Below are 17,500 nucleotides of genomic sequence, written 5' to 3' on the forward strand. Positions count from 1 at the left end.
GGTGGGGTTCCAATTAACACAAGGAAAAAAGAATGTACTTATAATGAATGGGTTCCATAGTGAACACGCACAAAGAATTCACTTGACGAGTCCAGGGATACAATATTACAGGAGAAATCCTTTGATGTCCATTGTAGCCTGTGTGTGTGTGTGTGTGTGTGTGTGTGTGTGTGTGTGTGTGTGAGAGAGAGAGAGAGAGAGAGAGAGAGAGAGAGAACGAGAACCAATCAGGCAGTTGGTTCGCTTTCAAACACCTGATATTTCGACCCTTGATGTAACAAAACTTCTAAAATTCCTTTAGCTTTGCCTCTCTTTCTAAAGACAAATGTCAAAAACAGTGGTGAATATACTCCACGCTGAACGTACTGATTCTGAAAACTCTCAGTACGGATGGGTTTTATAATACACTTAACCATGTGTGGGGTGCTTGGTTGGCTCCGTCAGTTAAGTGTGTGACTGCGGCTCAGGTCATGATCTTACGGTTTGTGGGTTCGAGCCCTGCACCGGGCTCTGTGCGGACAGCCTGGAGCCTGCTTCGGATTCTGTGTCTCCCTCTCTCTCTCTCTGCTCCTTCCCCTTCCCACTCTGTCTCTCAAAAATAAATAAATGTTTAAAAAAGAAAGAAAGGAAAGAAAGAAAGAGAGAGAGAGAGAGAGAGAGAGAGAGAGAGAGAGAGAGAAGAGAAGAGAAGAGAAGAGAAGAGAAGAAAAAAAGAAATACACTTACCATGTGTTTAGAAAAATTTGAATTCCTACCAGTCTATACCTACCCCACTGTCTAAATTCCCCAGCTGGAAGATTTAGAATCTGTGCTTGAGCCAAAGCCTCCAGGAAAACCGCTGCCTGACTCTGCATTTGATGCGGGTCCCCAACCGATGGCCGCACCTGATTTAGAACCACTATCGGAGTTCTTTCCAGAACCAGGGACCCGAGGAGGTTCCTCGACACATGGCACATCGAAGTACCCTACGACCCAGCACTTTCACGACTAAGTACTTAGCCAAAGGATACAGGTCTGCTGTTTCCAAGGGGCACACGCACCTCAGTGTGCATAGCAGCACTATCAACGGTAGGCAAAGTATGGAAAGGGGCCAAATGTCCATCGACGGATGAATGGATACAGAAGAGGCGGTATCCATCTAACAACAGAGCAGTGCGCGGCCACCAGAGGGAATGAAGTCTTGCCATTTGCAAGTACCTGGATGGAACTGGAGGGTGTCATGCAAAGTGACATTTGTCCCTCAGAGAAACACATGTATCACAGGACCTCACCCGTGTGAGGACCTTCACTTCCCAAACAGAGGAACTCGGGAAGGGAAGGGAAGAAGGGAAGAAAAAATAACATACAAACAGGAAGGGGGACAAAAACGTAAGAGGCTCTTCCCTAAGGGGAACAAACAGAGGGTTCCTGGAGGGGGTTGTGCCGGGGCGGGGGCTGAAAGGGTGAGGGGTATGAAGGACTCTCCTCCTCAAACCACTGTTGCCCTATAGGCTAACTACCTTGGGGGTACATTGAAAAAATAAATTCAATAATAATATCAGAGAGGGCGAGGGCGAGGGCGAGGGCGAGGGCTACCTGATCATCTGCCAACGTCACAAAGGGAAAGTCCGGGAACCGTTTGGGAATGAAGCTGTCTACCGCTTCTCAGTCCTGGCAAAAGAACAGCTGCAGCTTATAGGCAGTCACGTCCCTCTGTAAGGCACCCGACAAACGCCTTCCTGCTTCTCAAAAGCTCATCTGGGCTTCGATGAGATTCAGGAAGTTTGCAGTCACCCCATCGTTCCTCGATCGCATGACTTTCACCTCGGTTTCCTATTACGTAAAACGAACACAGCCAAAGCCCTTTGAAGGACTAGTGTGAATATCTTTCCTGTCCTGAACCAGAAGAACCTCTCCAAAGCTACCAAAATATTCTTTCAGATCCTGTTCGGTTGTTTTCCACGGGAGACCCAACACTCTTAAATCGGACGTTTTCTGGATGGCTCTCTTCACTTTCACTGCTGAAGAAGCAGGCATCTGTCTCGTCCCTTTTTCTGTGGCTATCTTTGGGATAAGTTGACGACTGTCCGCTACCGGATTTCCCCAGCCAGCATCAGGGATGTGCAGGATGTGTTTGACCAGCCGGACACCTCTCATACACTGAGACGCTGGATTCCGGTAGTGCAGTCCACGTGCTGCCGACAAACTGGGCTGTCACTGTGGACAGCAGCACTGTCCCGTCGTCTTCCGATGGCATTTCAATGGGCTCGTCATTCTCATCTTTGGTCACCCGAGTACATTCAGACACCTGCTCTTATTTCTCTGCTAGGGTTCCGCTGCTAGGAAGCCTGACAGGGAACCCGAAGCGGCGAGGGATCCAGGAGCAGCCCAGCTACTGCTTCGCTCCCGCGAAATGGCCGCCTTGTAACTCTTTACGGAAGAGGAAAAAACACCACCGTGACCGCCACCATTTAATAACCTTGCTCTAAGTGTGGAGAAAGCAACCACCCATCCCCAAAAGGAAACTTGGGCAGGCTACACGTACAGGACATATGGAGCCTATACTTGCAAGTGCTTACTTACGTGGGAACATGGAAGGGTCGCCTGAGTCCCTGATGGCCCAGATGGGGTTCTTTGGAGGTGTCTGAATGAGTTTTCTTGTGTGCTCCCTTAGAGAAAGCTGGCCGTGAGACGACGCGGCCAGAAACTAGGAAGCCCTTTGGTTCCATCAGCGAAGCCCCGACTTTTGGGGAGGAACGGACGCTCACGGAGATATCCCGGGCCACATTTGGTTTGTGGGTTGCTGCAGCTTTTTTTTTTTTTTTTTTTTTTTTTTGGCTTCTTTGCGCCAAATTGGCTGTGTTCTCATTGGAAATGGAAAACACCTGCGCGATGGGATCCATCCGCGGTAATGCTCTCGTGCGATTGGATTTGTTTTTACAAAAGGGGGAGATTTGACCATTGGGTCTTTCGTGTCCTCTCCACAAATAGGAGTGAAACAAAGGCTGATGTTGGTTTGCATCTTGTTTGTGGATCTATGGCCACAGGTGTTATCCATGTGAGATGTTTTCTCTACCTCTGGATGCTATTGCTAACACCAATTTGTAAACGAGCTCCGTTAATGTGTTTCAAGGCAAGCTCTTGTAAACATTGGGCATTCTAACACTCGCGAGGATCAGAACAAACCCAAATGTGTTTCACATTCACGTGAACGGGGTGTGTGTGTGTGTGTGTGTGTGTGTGTGTGTGTGTGTGTGTGAAATTCTCTACATTCAGAGTTTTACTCCATAAGAAAGTTGCCTCACGGGAAGGGACACAATTGATGGCCCAGAGAGAGGAGAGATACAAATTGAACACACCTGCCCTCCCCGCTACACCCACACCCACACCCACACCCACAGACCCTTTCCCAATAGTCAGAAGAATGAGGAAGAGGAGGAAGGCAGACAGATGCCAGTGATCCTAAACCCACCCCTCCTCCTCCCCGAGCACAAGCGCCAAGATGGGTGCCCACCCCACGGCCTGCTCCTCCTTCACCTCTTCCACAGGGGGCTGAAAAGCAACTAGAGACAAAGCCACTTTTGCAGGAGGGGAAGACAGGAGACAGAGATGGAAGAAGAAGTAGGAGGTGGACGCGGACGCGGAGTTGGAGGCGCAAAAGAAAAAGATGAAAGACACACAAAAAGGTGAGTCCAAAACTTTAAATCTGCCTGGGGCCTGGCCGGCGGCTCCCTGGCCGCCTCCCCCTCCCCCTGTTTCTGCATCAGTTGGTGTGGCTCCAGTGATCTCCTAGGCCATCCCCGCTGGTGGGGCCTCCCGTGTGAGCCTGATGGTGGGGAAACAGATCGTTTGACTTTTTAGCGGACACGGGTGTGACGTCTTGGGTACTCAAGGCCATGGAAGGTTGATTGCTTACTTAAAATGGACATATTTTCGGAGCCGTCGATATCAAATACAATGCCGACAGTTAGGTTTTATTCTTGGTGGTGGTGGTTGTAAAATGGCTTGAATTTGGTGCTCTCTGCATGACAAGGCTTTGGGGTGGGCAGCTCCGGTCATGGCCTTGCTTCCGTCCCAATACTGACCCTGTAACTGTGGTCCTCAAAATATACATCTCTGTGACCTTTACAAACAACATAACCCGTTTTCTCCCTCGTTTTACAACAGGTATCAAAAACAAAATCAAAAAAACTTTACAGACACTTACGCCCTTCCTTGTTCCACTCAGACACGCACTCTAGGGTTCAGGCCCGGGGCAGGGGCCTAATCAGCTTTCATGTGACTTCAATTTATGACTTCACGGGTACCCGTTGCAGTTTGTCAGCAAAAAGTACTTCAAACGATGGTGATGGTCGATTTTGTCTCTCGCATACAGTGTTCGTGGGTGAATGTTGACAGGAGATAGGTTAAATACACAAAAATGTTTACTCGTAAACCTTTAAATTTTTTCCTTGTACCATTTATTTTTGAGAGAGAGAGAGAGAGAGAGAGAGAGAGAGAATGACTGAGAATGAATGTCAGCGAGGGAGGGGCAGAGACAGCGGGAGACACGGAATCCGAAGCAGGCTCCAGGCTCTGAGAGGTCAGCACAGAGCCCCACGCGGAGCTCGAACTCACGAGCTGTGAGATTGTGACCTGAGCCGAAGTCGGACGCTTAACCGACTGAGCCGCCCAGGAGTCCCTATTTGTAAACTTTTAAAATGGCTTCCCCAATCTTTCGTGACCTGCAACTTCAAAGCTTTGCTAAGTGAAGCGGTAAATTAGGTTCAATTCTTCGGACATCTGAGTCTTTTCCACAGAAGATAAAATACTAAATTGTGAATTACTAAACCTACGGCGTTTTCTTTTGTGTTTTTCTTTTGTTTTTTGTTTTGCTGTGTGTGTGTGTGTGTGTGTGTGTGTGTGTGTGTGTGTGGTCTTTGGCTTTATTCAGAAAAACTTAACAGTAAAGATACTTGGGTCTGTTAGTAAACAGGTTTCATCGTTTGTCGTTGTTGTTTTTTTTCCTTGAAGATTTGTTTTCCAGCCTATTTCTTTATTTTTAGGGGAGGGAGGGAGGGAGAGAGAGAGAGAGAGAGAGAGAAAGAGAGAGAGAGAGAGAGAGAGAGAGAGAGACACACACACACACACACACACACACACACACACACACTCAGAATGAGTCAGTGGGAGGGGCAGAGGATCCGAAGCGGGCTCTGCGCTGACAGCACAGACAGCCCAACGCATGGCTCAAACTCACGAACCGAACCGTGGGATCATGAGCTGAGCCGAAGTTGGATGCTTAACTGACAAAGCCACCCAGGCGCCCGTTTCATGACTTGTTAAAAATTGTACAGAAAAAGAAAAAAGAAACAAAACCGAACACCACAACGTATTTCTGAAAATGATGAGATACATTCGTACATTTGGCAGTGTAAAGAATTCTGGTGTGTGGGGGGCCTGGGTGGCTCAGTGGGTTAAGCGTCTGATTTCAGCTACGGTCATGGTTCATGGATTTGAGCCCTGAGCTGGGTTCTGCACTGACAGTGCAGAGCTCCCCTTTCCCCCCACCTCTCAAAATAAAGGAATTAACCTAAGAGGAAAAAAAGAACTCCATAAAAAAAAAAAATTAAAAAGAAGGCAGGCAGGCAGGTGGAAAAGAAGAGAGAAAAAACACAAAAGACTATATGGTCAATCGCTATTCTTGGTGTGTTTATGTCAATACTGAAGCCATGTCTGTTAACACTGGACTTATTTTACAAACAAATTAGTTTTCATTGGGCTATCTTTGACAGGAATGGAGGGGTCTCGATAGAAAAAGATTATATTTCAATAGCTCTTTGGTGGATGTTAAATTCTAGTTCTGGTTAATTAATTTTCTTTGACTGTTTGTTGTTTGCCTTTAAAACTGGGCTGGATCCTGAATCCTGGTTTCCTCCAATATCTGACTATGACTCTTCACACTCAGGCTTCCAATCCTCTCCCATCCTCTTATCTTACCATCCTGAAGAACTCAAATGGCCCTTTTCCCTGAAGCCCTGCAAAGGAAAGCTGAACAACTGGAGATAAACTTCAGAGAAATTGCCACAGTTGTAGACAATCTGTGTGCCTGTTGCTCTACGGGCCATTCAGAACGAGACATTTGCTGCTGTTGTGTTTTTGTTGTTTTTAAAGTAGGCTTCACCACGCCCAGTGTGGAGCCCAACTGGAGCCTTGAGCTCACGACCCTGGGATTGAGACCTGAGTGAAGAGCCAGACTTGAATACTGAACCTGAACCCACTGAGCCACTCAGGATCCCCCAAAATGAGACATTTGAACTACATGCCAGAAAAATCGGTCAGATTGCCCCCTGCCTGCTCACACTCCAGCTGAGGATGCTTCGAGCCTGGCATCTAGACACCTTCTCACTGACCACACTTGGGACTTAGACACTGGGTTTATAAGTTGTTCTAACCATTAACCCGTGGTTTTCTTTTCTTTCTGTAGAAATACCTCTTATTAGTTACCTGATTGCTGAACGAGGCAGAGTCAAAGCTAGTTCACGAACACTTGCTGCACCTGTATTAGCTCCTCTTTAGAAATAAGAACCCACATTTTCTTTGTATTTTTATAAGTTTCTTAATATTTACTTTTGAGAGGGGGTGGGGGGAGGGAGACCCATAATCTGTAGCTGGCTCCAGGCTCTGAGCTGTCCGCACAGAGTCTGATGCGGGGCTCGAAATCACGAATGGCGAGATCCTGACCGGAGCCAGAGTCCGATGCGTAACCCACGGAGCCACCCAGGTGCCCCAGCAATAAAAGCCCACATAAACAGGGGCACCTGGATGGCTCAGTCGGTAGAGCGCGTAGCTCTCGATCTTGGGGTTGTAAGTTCGAGCCCAACGTTGGGTGTAAAGGTTACTTAATAAGATTAAAAAAAACATAAAAGTAAAATCAGACAGCAATTCACTTGGGTACAGTAAGAGGCCCTTGACCACCACAACCTTCCCCTTCGCGCCCCCCGCCCCCCCAAGGTGGTTATAACATTGGGTTTGACTATACTGTTACTATTTCTTAGAATACACTTGGGGAGAAAACTCAGGATATGATGCAGTACCAAACTATGCAGAAAAATATCCAAGATCTCAGATAGGAACTATCTCTGATACCCACCCCCACCCCCACCCCCACCCCCACCCCCAATTAGCACAAGGGAGCAAAAGTTGTGCCCTGCACCCTGTCAAATCCTTCCCTTCCAAAGCCCCTGCCACACCCTAATTCGGCTTGAAATAGTTTCAGAAGGTGGCCCCCCACCCCTGTTCCATAAAAGTGGAACGAGGGATTGACAATGGAAACTTATAAAGGGGAAGAAAACTTTACACCTCTGACTCCATGTTGCTTCGATTCCCTTCACAACCTCTGTGTAGCCCTGCACCTCGGCCTGTGACAGGTGAGATTTACAGAAACTGTTCTCACCGGGGGAGATAAACGGATAGCCCGAGCCCGAGCCATCACCCATCATCGTCCCCATTCCTTACCATTGGGAAATGATCCAAACTCCAGAGGCTGGGGGTGAGTGTGGGGGGCGGGGAGTGGGGAGTGGGCAATTGAAACTGTGCCACGGAGGGTTAAGGAGGCTGACGCTCGCTCTCTCTCGCAGACAACCTAAATCTTGTTCTTCAGAGAACTATTTGCCCCTAATCAGCTATTGTGTCTTTTCAGGTCCCACAGACAAACTCTAGCTGTCTCTGAAGAGGCCTGGACTCAAGGTCCACCGATATGCTTGCAGCCTATAAGCCAGCACAGCCCTGAGAGAAAGAGCCTAAGTCGCCATCCAGGTTATACCAGCTCTCGGGGCATACCCACAGCCCCTTCTCCGTGTCCTAAGGTAACCTGCTGACATCAGGGACTAAATGTTGCCTCGTTCTCATGTGAAGTCTCCGCCCCTAAGTAAACCTGGGGATATGCATGACAGGTATGTTTCCTCAATGTGGGTGCTCCATCTTTCCTCATCAATAATCACAGATGTGCCTTCCCTTGTATCAACAGGTATGTAAAGGATTCTTGGGATGTCATTCTTTTGTCAATTCAAGTCTATTCCAATGTTGCACTGGCTCCTTCAAATTGTCCTTGTTGAAAGTGTGTTGCTGTCCCTGTCTCTCTGTTAAAAATGCTTTGCCAAATACAAAGGCAGACCATCTGAGCCAAGCACATGAACTATGTCTGCTGGTCAATGGAACTTACAGAGAACATACGTCACTTTTGAGTTTCCCACCATTTATGTTACAATACGTTCGCCCCAACGAGGAACCCTAGGTGGTTCAAAGACACATATGTGTGCTTACACACACACACACACACACACACACACACACACACTCACTCACTCTCATACCCAGCAAGGAGGGACACACCCAGGGCCTACAAGACAGTCACCTGGCACTGAGGGACATAAAAACATCAAGTTGATCATCCGTGATTTCTGAGGAAAGATTATCGACCAAGACGGGGAAATGATAAAGGAAATCCTAAACTTTTAATGTTGGTGGTCTCCCAGGGAAGCTATATATGTAATATTTACCGAGGTCAAAGGGACTCTAGAAAACCTCAAAGCATGAGCTCTTTTTCTGTCCTGAGCACAGATTGTATGTCTGGTTTGTTTAAAAAAAAAAAAATTTTTTTTTTAAACATAACTAACTAAAAAAGGGGGCTTCCAAAGGGGGCTTATAAAGAGGAGGGAAACAAAAGAAAACAATACAAAAACCTTCCTGGTCGCCATAAGATTGAAGTCATACAGCCTTGCACATACTAAAAACAGAAGATAAAGTCCGTAACTTTCTGGAATGTGTTCTTTCTCCTCATGGTGATTCCTAACATCTGCGCCCCCCCCCCCCCGGCCCCGTGCCCTGTTTATCCTTTTTTTTTTTTTTTTTTTGGTAAGCTGTATGTATGCCCAATGTGAGGTCTTCCCCAGATGACTGACTTGTTTGTGAAGATTGCATATCCCCGTCAGCCCTCCTAACTTGGGCTCCAATGAAACTCTTTTCCTTCCTCTTTAAAATTGTTTTTAAAAAGGCTCATTCATTTTGCATCGACATAGGGTAAATGCTATAAAAGGTAAACAAGACATAGTGAGGGGACAAACTGGGAAAGGTGGACAGCGTTTAAAAGATGCTTTTAAATGCTACACTTCTTCCTGCCTTTCCTTCACAGGTAGGACAGCACCTACACGTACTGTCGTTGGCAATGGTCATCGGCCTAGAGAGGAAGAAACCATTCCATAGTTTTCCACACGGCGGATGAGAAGGCCCTCTCGGACCAAATCCAGGAACTCCCTTACTGTGAGCCAAGGACCGGTGTTTTGTCGTTTTCCTTTCAGTTGTGGTTAGAAGTAGAAGTAGACATCACCTACAATTGAGATTTTTCACCATATATAAGCGTAGAGCTCAGTGGTATTAGGTGCAACATTCACGTCCTCCTCGTTGCGTTCTCTCTTTCCATTCCATTTGTTGTAGTGTTTTAAGATTTATGTTTTTATTTTTTTAATTTTTTTTTAATATATGAAATTTATTGTCCAATTGGTTTCCATACAACACCCAGTGCTCATCCCAAAAGGTGCCCTCAATACCCATCACCCACCCTCCCCTCCCTCCCACCCCCCATCAACCCTCAGTTTGTTCTGTTTTTAACAGCCTCTCTTATGTTTTGGCTCTCTCCCACTCTAACCTCTTTTTTTTTTTTTTTTTTTCTTTCCTTCCCTTCCCCCATGGGTTTCTGTTAAGTTTCTTAGGATCCACATAAGAGTGAAACCATATGGTATCTGTCTTTCTCTGTATGGCTTATTTCACTTAGCATCACACTCTCCAGTTCCATCCACGTTGCTACAAAAGGCCCTATTTCATTCTTTCTCATTGCCACGTAGTATTCCATTGTGTCTATAAACCACAATTTCTTTATCCATTCATCAGTTGATGGACATTTAGGCTCTTTCCATCATTTGGCTATTGTTGAGAGTGCTGCTATAAACATTGGGGTACAAGTGCCCCTATGCATCAGCACTCCTGTACCCCCTGGATAAATTCCTAGCAGTGCTATTGCTGGGTCATAGGGTAGGTCTATTTTTAATTTTGTGAGGAACCTCCACACTGCTTTCCAGAGCGGCTGCACCAATTTGCATTCCCACCAACAGTGCAAGAGGGTTCCCGTTTCTCCACATCCTCTCCAGCATCTATAGTCTCCTGATTTGTTCATTTGGGCCACTCTGACTGGCGTGAGGTGATATCTGAGTGTGGTTTTGATTTATATTTCCCTGATGAGAAGCGACGTTGAACATCTTTTCATGTGCCTGTTGGCCATCCGGATGTCTTCTTTACAGAAGTGTCTTTTCATGTTTAAGATTTATGTTTTTAATGTTTACTTATTGGTTTAAGGGGGGGGGGGTGGGAGGGAGGGAACCCCAAGCAGGCTCCGCACTGTCCGTGCGAGAACCCAACGCAGGGCTTGGTCTCACGAACCCTGAGATATGACGTGAGTCAAAATCAAGCGTGGGATGCTTCACCCACTGAGCCACCCAGGCACCCCACCCATTCCATTTGTTTTAAAGACACAAACGTTGCAAACGTGTTTTTTTTTTTTCCAACTTTTATTTATTTTTGAGATAGAGAAAGAGCATGAATGGGGGAGGGTCAGAGAGAGGGAGACACAGGTTCTGAAGCAGGCTCCAGGCTCTGAGCTGTCAGCACAGAGCCCGACGTGGGGCTTGAAACTCACGGACCGTGAGATCATGATCTGAGCCCAAGTCGGACACTTATCCGACCGAGCCCCCCAGGCGCCCCACAACCTTTTTTATTTTTTTTAAAGTTTGTCCATCCATGCCTTCATTCCTTCATTCATTTTTCACATTCTCTTCACTCGATGTGGGACTTGAAGTCACAACCCTGACAGAGGTCAAGAGTCCAAGAGTCGCATGCTCTTCTGAGTGAGCCAGCCAGGAGCCCCTTCCATTCCATGATTTGAAACAACCCCAGGATCCTGACTCAGACTCCCAAATTGACGGATGAGAGCCCCACCCACGCCCTCTAGGCCATCTGTGGGGCTGTTTCATGTGTGTCCATCTTCCTTCCTCCTTTTAGTGGCACGTCAAAGGTTGCGTGTGAAACAGCCAGTGACTGTGGAATGAAACTGTACTCCGTTTCCCTTTGGAAGCAGGTGGGAGAGGGAGGACAGGTCAATGGCTAATCAATAGAGTGTTAGTGTTGCTTTACAGGAGTGTGCCCGCTGGGACCATCACCCGGGGTCACAATTGTCCCCTGTCAGGCCTCCCTCACCCTCTATCCCTTATTGCTCCATGCCTGTGTTTGGCCTCTGAACCCTAAGACCCCACCATCACGTGTTTCATGCCACCCCCTAACTCTGACTCGGCAGGCCACGCCACGCCACACCATGCCGCTCGCTCGCTCGCTCGCCCGCCAACTCCTTACCCTTCCACGTACCTGCACCCCCACCCCTGGAAGGCATTATAGTAAGATATCATCCTCCACATCCATGATTCTCAAACGGTTTATTGAGGTTTCCTGGGTTAGGAAAAGGAGGGGACTCTCTTTCTTCCAGAGAAGGCAAGTTCTTCAGACATCATCTTCTCCCCTCCCCCCTTCTCTCCCCCCCCCCTTCTCTCTTCCCCCCCCCCCCCTTTCCTCCCTTTCCTCCCAGTAGTTCAGAAATTTCAGCCTAAGGGTTGGGGGAGTTGAAGAAAGCCATTCAATGGAGAGAAGCCCCAGGCTCAGACTTTAACAGAAAGCTTTCTGCATTTGAACGAAGGGGTTGAATGAGGCCGATTAGAATGAATCGCCCTGAACCTCCCTTCCACTGCCACTCCCATCCCCGCCCCCACCCCTGCCGCACCCCCACCCCCCACTCCCACCCCCCACGAGTCCTCCAGTGGTTTGGGGAACTGAAGGCTGCGGGTGGGCAGGGGGTGGGGGCGCGTGCATCCTAAGCGGCAAAGTAGGCCCCTGGTCCACAGGAAAAATACAAAGTCTATGTACCGAAATCTGTTGCGTCTGTATACGCCGATAATGACACCGCAGAAAGACAAATTAGAAAAGAAAAGAAGAGAAAAGAAAAGAAAAGAAAAGAAAAACAAAACAACCCCCCAAAAACAATCCCACTTACAACGGTACCAAAAATAATAATGAAGACCACGAAAAGAAATAAAGGAACAAAGAAACATCCGGGCACGAGCGAGCGGGTCTCCCTGTACGTCAGCTACGTTAGAGGGTCCCTCTCCTAGAGGCCCCTTCAGCTCAACGGTGGGCTGCGGTGTCCCTGTCTCTAGCCCGATTCATCTTGGTGCGAGGACCCTAAGTGGCCAAGCAGGCCCCCGGTCCACGGGAAAAATCATGCTCTGGGTCCAGCGGAGTTGTGTGTCTCGGGCACAGCGGTCAAGGGGTTGGCGAGATGTGTGTGGAGGAGAGGAGGTATCTGTTCCGGGGCCGCCCTCCCGGGCACCGCTCTGGCTGAGAAGAGGGCAGTGGGGCGCGGCCTGGACCTGGACGACAGTTACTGCCTGCTCCTGGGCTGAGGGCTGAGGGTAGTGGGGCAATGCCCACGCTGGCTCCTGTGACGCAGTTCGTCCTGGGCACCTTCTGTGGTTTCTGTGCAGGTGCCGGTTGCCGTGATGACCGAGGAGGCTAAACTCCTCTCTCCGCCTGGTTGTTCAGACGCCCGATCCTCCCGTGTTCTCGGTACGTGGACTGACCCGCCACCCTCCCATGCCACCAGACCCCTTGTGCCAATATCTCCTGTTTCAGAGTGCTTTCGCCTTGTCCGGAAAGTAAACAAACAACACTCGCAGATACCCACCCCGCGAGAGAACAAAGAGACGTCCGGCCCCGAGCGAGCGAGTGGGTCGCCCTTGTGCCTCAGTGTACTTTAGAGACTCGGTCTCTTAGAGACACCTGAAGCTCAACGATGGGTTGCGGTGTCCCTCCCTGTCTCTGGCCCGGTTCCATCCCCGGACGAGTCCCACAGTCTCTTTGCACGACGACGACGACGACGACGACGACGACGACGACACCACCGCTCGCTCACGTGAGCCGGAGGCAACGTGCTAACGGGACCGGAGGGTGGCACTGTGGATTCAAAGTGACCTACGCGCCGAAGCGTCTGTAAACGTGGTGTCCAGAAACCTTGGACGTTGCCGTGCCCTGGATGAAATCGTCGCTCTGGAGACTCGGGCACGTGTCGCCCACCTTCTCTACGTTCTTCCTACCTTTAGCCTCCCTGTGTGTGTTTGCCCGACATCTTGCCTGATGGTTCACGGAGGAATGAGACACCCATCCGGCAAGAGCTGATGCTCCACTCACCACGGCACATGACTGACGGAAAAGAATACGCACGGGCCCGCACTCATCTTACCCTTCGTTCTCCACCGTGTCAGAAAAACATGTGGCCTGCCTTCCTCCTGTCCAAAGCCAAACTGGAAGGAAGACTTAGATGTAAAGGAAACGTTAGAGAAGCTTTCAAAAAGTAGCAGCAAGCAAGCAAGCAAGCAAGCAAAGTAAACCACCCACCCCTACCCTCCTGCCCAGCAGGTGCAAGAAGCGTGCGCGGAGCACTCTCCTCCTTTTCTCCCTGGAGGTTCCCCCCCCCCCCCCCCCCCCAGGATGTCTTTCCTACGCCACCAGGGGAGTGACATTCTTATCCTCAAGGACAGGAGGAGAAGTGGAGAGAATTCTAGAGGAGAAAAGATCTTGGTTGGTTGGTTTCGTTGGTTTTAAAATCCTCCTCATCCTTTAGCCTCCCCATGTAGTTCAGTTAGTCGTCCACCGTCGCTTCTCCTTGTTCAACCCAATATACAAGCGTTGAGGTCTGGCCACTTCTCAGGGTCTTGGTTTACCTCAGGAGGGGCTCTACCTGTCACGTGAAACTTGTAGGAAATCAATGTGTCAGCTCCTTGTACGGTTAGCCTGTCTCGTGTCAGTGTCACCCTCAGGGTCACCTGCAAACCCTAAGAGGGTGGAGGCATAGGGTGTGTCTCGGTGACACCTTCCTTCTCCCTGCCGGCCCCCCCCCCCCCCCCCCCTTTGGACTGTAGGGTCCTCTGGGAACCGGGACATTTTTAGTGAGTGGCTATTAACTCCTTCCGTTCTCCATCTCCCGCCGCCGCCGCCGCCGCCGCCGCCGCCGCCGCCGCCGCCGCCGTAGTAGTAGTGTGTTTATTGAGGACAGTAATGGTGAAAGCCATATTCTTGTCGCTTGCCACGCCGTGCACTTGCACCCATGTTCCCCGTAGCTGTTTGTGGTCTTTGGACTTCGTCGTGGCCCCGTGCGACAAAGGACTTTGCTTAAGCTTTATCCGTGGTCGTTCGTTTATCCATCACCCCCTTTCTGCCCCCCCCCGCAGCTTGGTTTGTAATGTTTCCGAGAGAGACGTTCCCCCGCTTGACCCGACAGAATAAAAATGGCTCGTCCGGGGGCGCCTGGGGGGCTCGGTCGGTTGAGCGTCCGACTTCGGCTCACGTCATGATCTCGCGGTCCGTGGGTTCAAGCCCCGCGTCGGGCTCTGTGCTGACAGCTCAGAGCCTGGAGCCTGGTTTGGATTCTGTGTCTCCCTCTCTCTCTGACCCTCCCCCGTTCATGCTCTGTCTCTCTCTGTCTCAAAAATACATAAATGTTAAAAAATTAAAAAAAAAAAAAAAAAAAAAAAAAGGCTCGTCCGTCCGTTGTTGTTCTGGGAGTACTCTCTCGCGTGGTTTCGGTTTGACCGTCCGTCTCCCTCCCTCCCTCCCTCCCTCCCTCCCTCCCTCCCTCCCTGCCCGCCGAAATGTGTCTAAGTCCTCCCTCCCGGGAGCGCGGGCGCCGCCTGGGCCGCTCTGGGCCGCCCGTGCCTCACGGGCGCCCGCGGCCCGCCCGGTGTGTGCGGGGAATTTTCCGCGCACGTCCGCCTCGGCCGGCCGGGGAGTCGAGTGGCCGGTCTGCCCCGCCCTTTCCAGCGGCAGCCGCCCCGATGCATTTTTCGAGTGTCCCTTGGGCTGCCGGGGTCGCGCCGTGCCGGCCGGGAGCTCCCGAGGCGGACGCCCTCCGCCGGCCTGGGACCGAGAGGCGGCATCCGGAGTGGGCCGGGACGAGATCGGGCGGCCGGGCCGCCGGCTGTGCGCCCTCACGTCCCCGAGATCGCGAGCTGTCCCCGCTGACGTTTCGGTCGGTTGTCGGGCGCCACCTGGCGGCCGCTTTTATATAGCGTTTCCCCTCCGGAGCGTCGGCGACGTCGGCAAGGGATGCGATTTGGTCGCGGTGTCCGGGGCGGAGTTCCAGAAGGCCGGCGACGTTGGCGTGATCGTCCCGCTGTCGTCGGGGCGCCGGCGGCTGGTGCACTTGCCGGAGATTGAACCTCCGGGTATATGGGGGAGTAGTGGCGGCGCTCCCTGGGAGCGAGCTGGGGTGGGGGGCTGCCCGGACGGGTCGACCAGCACCCGCCGGTGCTTTCCTCCCCCAACCCCTCGACCGCGGGGACCGCGGGGACCTCCCGGGGCCGCCACCCGGAGACTGTGGCCACGTCGGTCGCTCGTCGGTCCTTCCCTGCCAGGCGTCTTTTGTCTTCCCTCCCGCGTCGCGGTCGGGCCGGGCTGGGCCGGGCCGGGCCGGGCTGGGCCGGTGAGGACCGTCCTGAGCCTTGAGGGGAAGCCCGCGGAGGGCGCCGTGGGCCCGGGAGGGGGCACGCGTGGGGCTCCCGGTCGTTGGACCCGATTTTCTCCCCAGATTTTCCGAGGCCCGCTGCGGAGTTGGGGACCGGGCCGGGCCGCGAGGGGAGGCCCGTATAGGGCGCCAACGCCGGCGCGCCCGCGATCCCCGTTGAGGTCCCGCCGTCGGGGGCGCCTCCGCGGAATTCAACCCCCCCCAAAACAGTCCCAGCCGGGGGTCGGGGACTGGCACGGGGCCGGTCTTGCGAGGGCCGGGGAGGCTTCCGCAGGCGACAGCGCGGAGTGTTTTATTTTTCTAAGTCCCGACCAGGAGACGACCCGTGCACGGGCGAACGTGTAACGGGGCAGGGCCTACCCGGCCAGCCCCTCCCCTCCCAATCCCGCGATTCCCTGGTCGGTCGGTCGGTCGGTCGGTCGGTCCTGGGGTCGACCAGATGGCCCCCGGGGACTTCCGGGGGGGGGGGGGTTGCTTGGCGGCGATGGGAAGATGCTTGGGGCCCGTGGCCGGGCCAGGGTCCCAGAAGGTCCCAGTGACCTGTGGCTCGGCCCCGCCTGCCAACGCGGTTATTTTTGTCTCCTCAAAGGAGTGCTTTTTGCTGCCAGGTAGGTGCTGACACGTTCTGATGTGGCGGTTGTCATCCTGTAAGAGAGACTTGGGCCTCGTCGTCGCTGGCGTGGCTCCGGGCTTGGTGGTGACGCTGAGCCGGACCCGACTCCGCCCTTGCCTGCCTGCTTGCTCGAGCCGTCTGCCTTGGGCCTGCGTGCCGGCTCTTGTGCATCCAGGTGTGGTCCAGGCTGTGGTGCCACCTCCGGTCTCTGGCACCCGAGGGCAGCGTGGGGAGGCGGCGTGGGTCTTCTACCCTGTGCGCCCCCCGCTGCGGGCACCCGGCCGCGGTCGTGACAAACCCACCCTTGCAAGGCTCCGTGCCGCGTGTCAGGCGTTCCCCTTTTCCCTTGTGGGTTGTCCGGCTGCCTGTTCCCTGGGAGAGGTGGGGGAGGGGTGCTGGCGAGGCTGAAGCAGGCCCTCCTCTGGTCGCTGTCCTCGCTGGGCGTTTCCCCAGCCCCCCCTCACCCCAGGACTGCCTTGTGTTGGCGGTAACCGATCGATGTGGTGATCTCGCGCTCTCCCGGGCCGGGCCTAAGCCGTGTCAGACGAGGGACGGACACTCCTGGCGGGTGGGGCCGCTCTTCTCGTTCTGCCTGCGGGCCCCATGCTCCTCCTTCCCGCCTGTGGGCGGTGCAGGGGGGTGCAGAGGGGTGCGGACTCCGGCCCGACCCCGGCCTCCCGTGGCTTGCGGGACTGGGGTCAGCTGACGCAGCGGACACTCTCGCTGGCCTCTCCTGGCTGTGTGTGGTGGGTGGCCTCCTCCCCGTGGTGGGGGGGGCCGCACCCGATGCCACGCTGCTCACCGCCTGGGCGTGCTGAGCGCGTGGCGCCTGGCCCTCCGTGGTGCCCCTGGAGCGCTCCAGGTCGTCTCAGGTGCCTGAAGCCGAGTGGTGGCGCCGTTCCCTGTTCCCAGCGGACCCCCTTTGGGTCGCCGCCGTTGGCGGAGATGCCCGAGGTGGGCGGGTGGCAGAATCGGTGAAGGGAGGCACACCCGTTCCCCCTGCTGTGGGGAGCGGGCGCCTTGTCGTCCCCGCCCTGCAACGGCCGCTGTTGCCCGGAGGGTGTGGGGGACTGACTTGGTGGGGCGAGTTTGAGTGATCGTGGCGGGCCGAGCCGGCGCCGTGGCGCTTGGCCAAAACCCCCTCTGAGCGAGGACTTGTCGGTTTCTTGCCCAGCGCGTTGCTGCTGGTGTTTCGCCTCGGTTTTTCTCGGGCCTCACCTGGAGGCGCGGCGCTCCTTCCGGGCGGTGACACG

The 17,500-nt window shown here is 52.8% G+C and overlaps 1 pseudogene; it reads right to left on the reverse strand.

Moving 5' to 3' along the window:
- Positions 1-1,575: 1,575 nt before the first annotated feature.
- LOC125158113 (TAR DNA-binding protein 43-like) lies at positions 1,576-2,882 on the reverse strand (annotated as a pseudogene).
- Between the last annotated feature and the right edge of the window lie 14,618 nt (positions 2,883-17,500).

The sequence above is a fragment of the Prionailurus viverrinus genome, unplaced genomic scaffold (assembly GCF_022837055.1).
Source record: "Prionailurus viverrinus isolate Anna unplaced genomic scaffold, UM_Priviv_1.0 scaffold_102, whole genome shotgun sequence".
NCBI lineage: Eukaryota > Metazoa > Chordata > Mammalia > Carnivora > Felidae > Prionailurus > Prionailurus viverrinus.